The sequence below is a fragment of the Camelus dromedarius genome, chromosome X (assembly GCF_036321535.1).
Source record: "Camelus dromedarius isolate mCamDro1 chromosome X, mCamDro1.pat, whole genome shotgun sequence".
NCBI classification, from domain to species: domain Eukaryota; kingdom Metazoa; phylum Chordata; class Mammalia; order Artiodactyla; family Camelidae; genus Camelus; species Camelus dromedarius.
Genome location: NC_087472.1, coordinates 46125663 through 46133076, shown reverse-complemented (window position 1 = coordinate 46133076; position 7414 = coordinate 46125663).

The following is a 7414-nucleotide window of genomic DNA, read 5'->3' as shown; positions in this document are numbered from 1 at the left end:
ATTTGAACTCTCAATTTCAGCTTCCAATGATTTTTATATATTTGTTATTTCTGCTTGATGACTTTAGTTGATTCCTTGGTTCATAGAATACTCACTATTTATCCACCACTGCCAAAACACCGTTACCTTTTTGAGAATTTCTATACGTAGACTACACAAATTAAGAAAAGATAGAGCTAAAAGTTTAACTAAGGTCAGTATTCAGTCATTCATTAAACTTAGCAATGAAATATTTATTATAGTTTTATTTAAATTCTCTCTGTATCAAGTGACTAAAAAGTGTATGATGTATACTCAAATTATACATTCAATCCCAAGATGTTTTTTCTGAATCTACCAAAATTAGTTTTTGTATTACAGAAAGTTTTTATGGAAAAGTACCGAACTTGAAACATTCAGAGATCCTATCATTTTACAAATTTGCCTGCTCTATATTAAAGAAATGTTTCATCATGTAAAAAAAATGTATGTGAAACAGGGCCTAGCTGGAGTCAGTTCTTAAAAAATTCTAGGGAGTCCAATACCAAACATCACTTCTACTAAAAATAAGGAAAAAAAAAGGAAACATAGTTTATTGATTTAGTCTAGGAAAGCTTTTGATGTACATCAAATGCTCTTATATAATTATATAATACAGATATTCTTTATAATTATAAAATACAGATATTCAAACTTTTAGGATTACTTGAAAAAACACAAATAAATTGGAATAACTAAATTTTCACATCCGTTAGATTATATTATTTGGCCATTAGTGTTTATTGCCTCTTTTTTATATAGCTTTTGTTTTCATAAAGGAAAAAGAGACATAGATCAGCCATGCTATCTGTTTTATAAATTTGGGTAAATGACTTTCCTACACATTGTAGAGTTATCTATAAAACAGAGAAAACAATAAAGTGTTCTAGTGTCTAGAATAATCTTTTACAAATCAGCCAGAATGGTAGCTCAACTAGAATATTATTTCTCTCCTTTTTTTTTCTGGTTGTCAAATTTCTACTATACATCAATGTAGGGACCAGGGCATTTAGAATAGAATGATGCTGAAATTGTCAATTAAAAAACAGATTGCTCATTTTGTTTTTTTGGGTAATGACTTCCCATTTCAGAACCTATCCTCATAGTAATGTTTCTCAAAGAGAAAAACTCTAGTACCACATGCATTGGAGTAAGTTCTAAGGATTTCTCATTTCACTTAGGATGTAGAAATTCACAAATCATGATCATTTTTTTCTTAATCCCCAGAATAATCCAGATAAGCTCCAAAATAATAGTTTTTTTCCTTAACTCACCAGAGATCTGATCATGTAAGGAAGTTTAAACTAACCAAAATGTAGAAAGTGGCAAGCCCTTCATTAGGAGGGAGGAGACTCATGATTAATTCCTTCCCTTACAGAGTGGTGGAAGAAAGGAAACTATTATAGACGAGTTAAGTAGAAACCACTCAAACATTTAACAGACCTTTAGTAGCCATGTACAAGTTGGTCTGATGAACTGAAATCCGGAAGAGCCCCAGCAACTGAACAAGTTACTTCAACACTTTTTCACAGGACTTCAAAGAGTCTACGGGGTAATGTGTTAAAGGCTGGAGGCAGAGGAACAGAGCTAAGAGAGGAAAGACCCCGAGACTTACTCCCTTACATCACTCCCTAAGTGGAAAATAATTCAAGGTGGATTGTAGACCAAATCTTAAAAGTCTAGGCCCATAAAACTTTTAGGAAAAAGTATAGAAGGAAATCTTCACATTAGGTTATGCAAAGACTTCCTAGTTAGATCACAAGTACAAACCATAATGACAAAATATAATAATATAATTAATTGAAATGTTATAATTCTGTTTATCAAAAGGCACCACTAAGAAGATGAATATGTAAGCCTCAATCTGTGAAAAATATTTGCAGTACATACATCTGACATAAGACTTTAAGACATAAAGAATTACTATAAATCAATTATAAACAAACAATCCAATAAAAATTTCAAAAGATTTGACAGATTTGAACAAAAGATGAGCTACGCAAATGGCCAATATACAACTGAAAGGTCCTCAGCATCATTTGGCATTAGGCAAATGCAAATTAAAACAATAAGATATCACTACACATTAACATGGTGAAAATAAAAGAGACTGATTCTAATAAATTTTGGCAACTAGAACTCATGCATTGCTAGTGGGAATGTAAAATGTTTTTATGTGTTTTGTAGTTCTTTAAAAGTTAAACACACACCCAGACTATGACACACTATCTCTATTCCTATGTAATTACCACCTCCCCCAAGGAATAAAGGCATTTGTCTACTTGAAGATATGAGTAGGATTATACATAGCACCTTTATTCATAATACCCCCAAATTGGGAACAATACACGAATAGATGAACAGTTTGCAGTATACTACTCAACGATAACAAAGAAAAACACTGATACCCAAAACATCAGGGAAAAATCTAAAAACTATTTATTTGAATAAAAGAAGCCTGATTGTATCTTGTTTCTCTATCTTCTTTTGGTTGACAGATATGTGTTTACAATTGTCAAAGGACATCAAATTGAACACTTAAAACTTTGTATTTTCTTACATGTTAACTTTACTTCAATAAAAAATTATGACAGTTAATACTGTATAACTAAAATGTTGATTTGTAAATCTTACTACAAACTTGAAAAAACTGAATTTCTAGGTTTAAGGCCCTAGAATGTGCAATAATAACTGTATTAGAAAACTCTAATACACACAACGATCTACAAAGCACCACTCTATAAGAGTAAATTTTATTTGTTTTTACTATCATATTAGAAAATGTTATCAATTTCATTGTGGATGCAGGTGATAGTTAATTTTATGTGTCGACTAGACTAAGGATGGTAAAACATTATTTCCAGGTGTGTCTGTGAGGGTGTTTCTGGAAGATTGGCAAATTTATACTATCTGTTCCTCTGGTTCTAAAGTCTTTGGACTCAGACTGAATTACACAAGTAGGTCTCTTGGTTCTCTGGCTTGCAAATAGCAGACTGTGATTTTTTTGGCCTTTTGGCTTTTGACCTCAATAATTGTATGAACCAATTCTTATAATAAATCTCTCTAATATTTTCTCTTGCTCTGAAGAACACTGAATAATACAAAGCATAACTGATGACTGGTAAATTTTGTTAATAACACTGTATTGACAATTTATGAGCCTTTAAATGATGGTTTATACTTAAACTGTCTTTTATCTTTTGCTGATCTTAATGTTTCTCTTTACCTCTGTATTTGACAAATTTTAATATCATGCACCTTAGTGTTCTTTTCTTCATGATTCTTGTGAGTGGGACCCCTTGAACTATGAGTTTATCCATTTTCATCATTTGAAACACTTCCAGTCTTCAGGTCTCTAAATATTTTTCTGCATCACTCATTTCTTTCAAGGCCCTAGTTTATGTGTATTATATTGTCTCACCACTCATTGATGTTCTATTTTCTTAGTCTTTCCTTTTTCTATGATTCATTTTACATGATTTTTCATTGCTATGTCTTTGAATTCAGAAATCTTTTCATGTGCAAAATCTAATCTGCCATGTATTCAATCTAGTAAATATTTCACCTAAGACATTCTCGTATTCCTTTCTAGACATTTGATCTGAGTTGTTTTTTATGTCTTCTAATTCTCTACCTAACATGTTTAATATTTTATCTAGCTTCTTAAACATATGGAATACAGTTACAACTATTTTAATGACATGACTACTAAAAATTATACCAGTTTTATTTCTGGGTCTGTTTTGATTAACCCATTTCTCCTTAACATTTAAATGATATTTTCATATGCTTGGTGAATCTGAATTGGTTACCAGACATTGTGAATTTTAAATTGTGAATGTTGGATATTTTCTTTTCCTATAAATTTTTTGAGCTTTTTTATGGGTCACAGTTTGGTTATTTACAAATAGTTTGATATTTTTGGTCTTGTTTTTAAGTTTTGTAAGAAGAAACTCAAGTAGAATTAATTTTAAGACCAAATTTCTCCACCACATACATAAGACCATCCCCAGTACTCGGATACCCACGCATTATGATGTTTTCTGTTGTTGGAAACAGACACTCTTCCTAACCCTGTATGAGCTCTTGGGATTGATTCTTCTATCTCTTTCGGATAAATTTTTCCCTAGACTCCGATAATTTTCTCACATAATTGCACTTAACAGTTGAATGCTAGAAAGAGACCCTCTGTAGATCTCTGAAATTCCCATGTATAGATTCTCTAAAATATGAATGCTAGCTGTTTTTTTCTCTCCAGAGTTGCAGCACAGGGAACACAAGGAAACTACTGAGCTTTGCTTTGGTTACCCATCCCAGGAACACAGTTTAGAAATTTTCTGTTTCTGGGACTACAGTGACTCATATGTTTGACCTTTTGATATTTCCCCATTAGTTCCTGATGTTTTGTTTCTTTTCCTTTTCATTTGTTGTCTGTTTTCCAGATTTGATAGTTAGTACAAATCTGTCTTCAAATGCAAACTCACTCTTTTCTCTGTTTTCTCCATTCTGCTAATGAGCCCATCCTGTGAATTGTTTTATTTCAGATATAGTACTTTCAGTTCTAAATTTCCCAAATGTTTTTTCTTATACATTAACTCAGAATAATTTCCAGAGTTAATTTTGGATCCAAACATGAACCAATGCAAACAGCTGCTTTCCTCGTTTCAAAACATTTCAGTTTTTAGAGAATATATTAGAATCAACTTTCTTAACATTTGTAACAAATGTGAATATACATTTGCTATGCATTAGCTTCTTTTAAAGTTTTTTTAAACATTGTTCATTATACTTATGTATTTAAAATTGTGTGTATACTCATAAACTACTCATAAATGACGTTTCCAGCAGGTTTTTTTTTTTGTCATGAATTGTTTCTAAATATGTTACTCAACAAACTCAAACAAAATACTGAGTTCATAGTTTATTCTGCATTGACCAAAGATTGCACACCTGATATTAAACAATTATTGCTTTGCAAAAATATTTGTTGAGCATCAGTGTGTATCAGCACTTTTGTAAGGTGTTAAGACACAAAGAATTATCCCAGTTTTGGCAGCAACTGGAATAACTGGTATAAGCTGCTCAAAGTGTACTTCTTTAGAGTAACTTTATCTCCCAATGTGGCTCATGTTCTGAAAATCTAAAATACATGATAGGGCTTGGTGGGATTGATAATACCTAGATTATTCAGTATTTATGTTGATTGCATTAGTTTTTTTTTTTTTAAGTGAAGAGGGAGGGAATAAGAGGACATAATTTTTATTGAAACAATTCACTGTGCCAGTTACTGTGCTATGGCCCTTATAAGTTTAATTTCTGAAAACCTCTTTAGAACAGAAAACATTTTTTTGAGTTGAAAAATTGTTGTGAGACAATTCTCCATGAGTCTATCATCGTTCTGTTGATAGAGAAAAAAAACTGTCATTTGCTCCCGTCCATCTTTGCAAGGATGTCTGTACAGAAAATAGTCTTCAATATAGAGATAGTGTCTTCTTAAGTAACAGTGTGAAGACAGACTTTTTCTTCAGTTTAATAAAACATCAGGCATACTAACTGCCCATTATAAAATATATGGGTACCTTAAGTTCATTGCACTTCAGCTGCCATTCAGAATCATTAAATGTATATCACCTATCTGAATCACGTCACATCAAATCCATGGCAATTGGAGGCAACAAAAACTGACACTCATATGATCATATTCATGCTGCTTGTTTTGCTGTGAGTAATAAAGTGCTTTGCATCTGACTCTGGAGTCTCATGTCTTCTGTCAGCCACTATGGAACTCTGTTGGCTAACTTGTTAGATTATAAAGTGGATGAAATATCAGACTGTTCACAATACTTGACACAAATGTAGAGTGTAAGTAAATTGTCCCATGATTTTGCCACTTAAAACATGATAGAATGAGGAATCTCAACCAGGTATGTCTGAGAAACAAGGTAGACATTTTTTCACACTGCTGCCATGTATCGTAAAGCACATAAAACACAATATTACATTATAGTTATTTCAGTAACTGAATGTGAAGATTACATTCTCAAGTTGGAAGAAAAATAATTTGTGGGTAGGTTTTTAATAAATGTCTTTCAAAGATAATTGGATATTATTAGTGTGCTGCTATAATTTCCAGTGCAGTAGAAACAACTAGCCCATGGCCAGCTATGGCGTTAACATAGCTAAGAAACCAAAGTTGATTTTTGCCATTGATCAAGGCAAAGTCTGTAGAGCTCTAAGACTATTAAGAATAAAATTTCTTCAGTTCTTTATATCATCCCTACAAACTGGAAGAGAGGGAAGGATGAGAATGTAGATCAAAACTTTCCTAGCAAATATGATTCCAGTGCCACAACGGAGCCCTGAAAATCCTTAGTTATACCCATTCAATAGTCAGTTGACAACTATGTACAATGTAGGTACATAGAGTCATTTACACATGCAGAAAGATTGACATTGGCATCAGTCACTCAGGCATTTTTCTGTTGGGTTGAGGAGAGAGAGAATAAAGTATTATATCCAATCATATTCCAATCAGAATTCAAACTCAATTTTACTTTAAAAAAAGTAACTCTGTACTGATTCTGAAAAACGTGAATTTTCCATCCAGGATTTAGTTATATATTGACTAGTCTTTGATTTAGAAGTTTAATATTGATTTTTTTTCTTAAAAACAAACAAAAAATCACAACATTAGGCAGCAGTTGAGCAACACACTGGGTAGAAAATTGAGATTTTTTTTCCTTTTGAATTTGCAAGCAATTGCAGTTAGTTTGGGGGGGTGAATGTTGGAGGAGTTGAATATCTCTGAGATGTCATTCACCTTAAAAAACTGGAGCATTACTGAAGGCTAACTCAAGTGAAATGTGTTTACTGAGGAATGTTACATGTACAGATTCCTATGACTGAAGACTGGGCTTTTGAGTATGAATTATCCTAGACTTGCTCAAAATATTTTTAAATGATCTAAAAATTCTGTGAAACTACAAGGTATCTCACCACAAAAGGTAAAATATCAGCAATAATAAACCATATTATTAGTTAATTCATTAAATGAGAGTTTATGAATATTAGTCCCAGTGGCAAAAACTTTATATTTTGATAAGACAGAAACTGTATTGAAAGTTAGCTATTCAAAATATGAAAAGGATTATTTTTTTTTCAGGGAACTATCAGCTGTGTAGGAGTGATACACCAAGTATTATATGATGACACCCCAACTTTTCCCCAGTTGGAGTATAGTTAAATATTCTGGGAATAGCACCTATAACAGAAAGATTAGTATATTGATATCTGCCCAAAAAATGTTCAGGGTAAAATGAAGTTTTTAAGGAAGTAGCAAACATATAGTATTTATGAAGTCAACTGTCTGAATACAAATCTTGGCTCCAACACATTA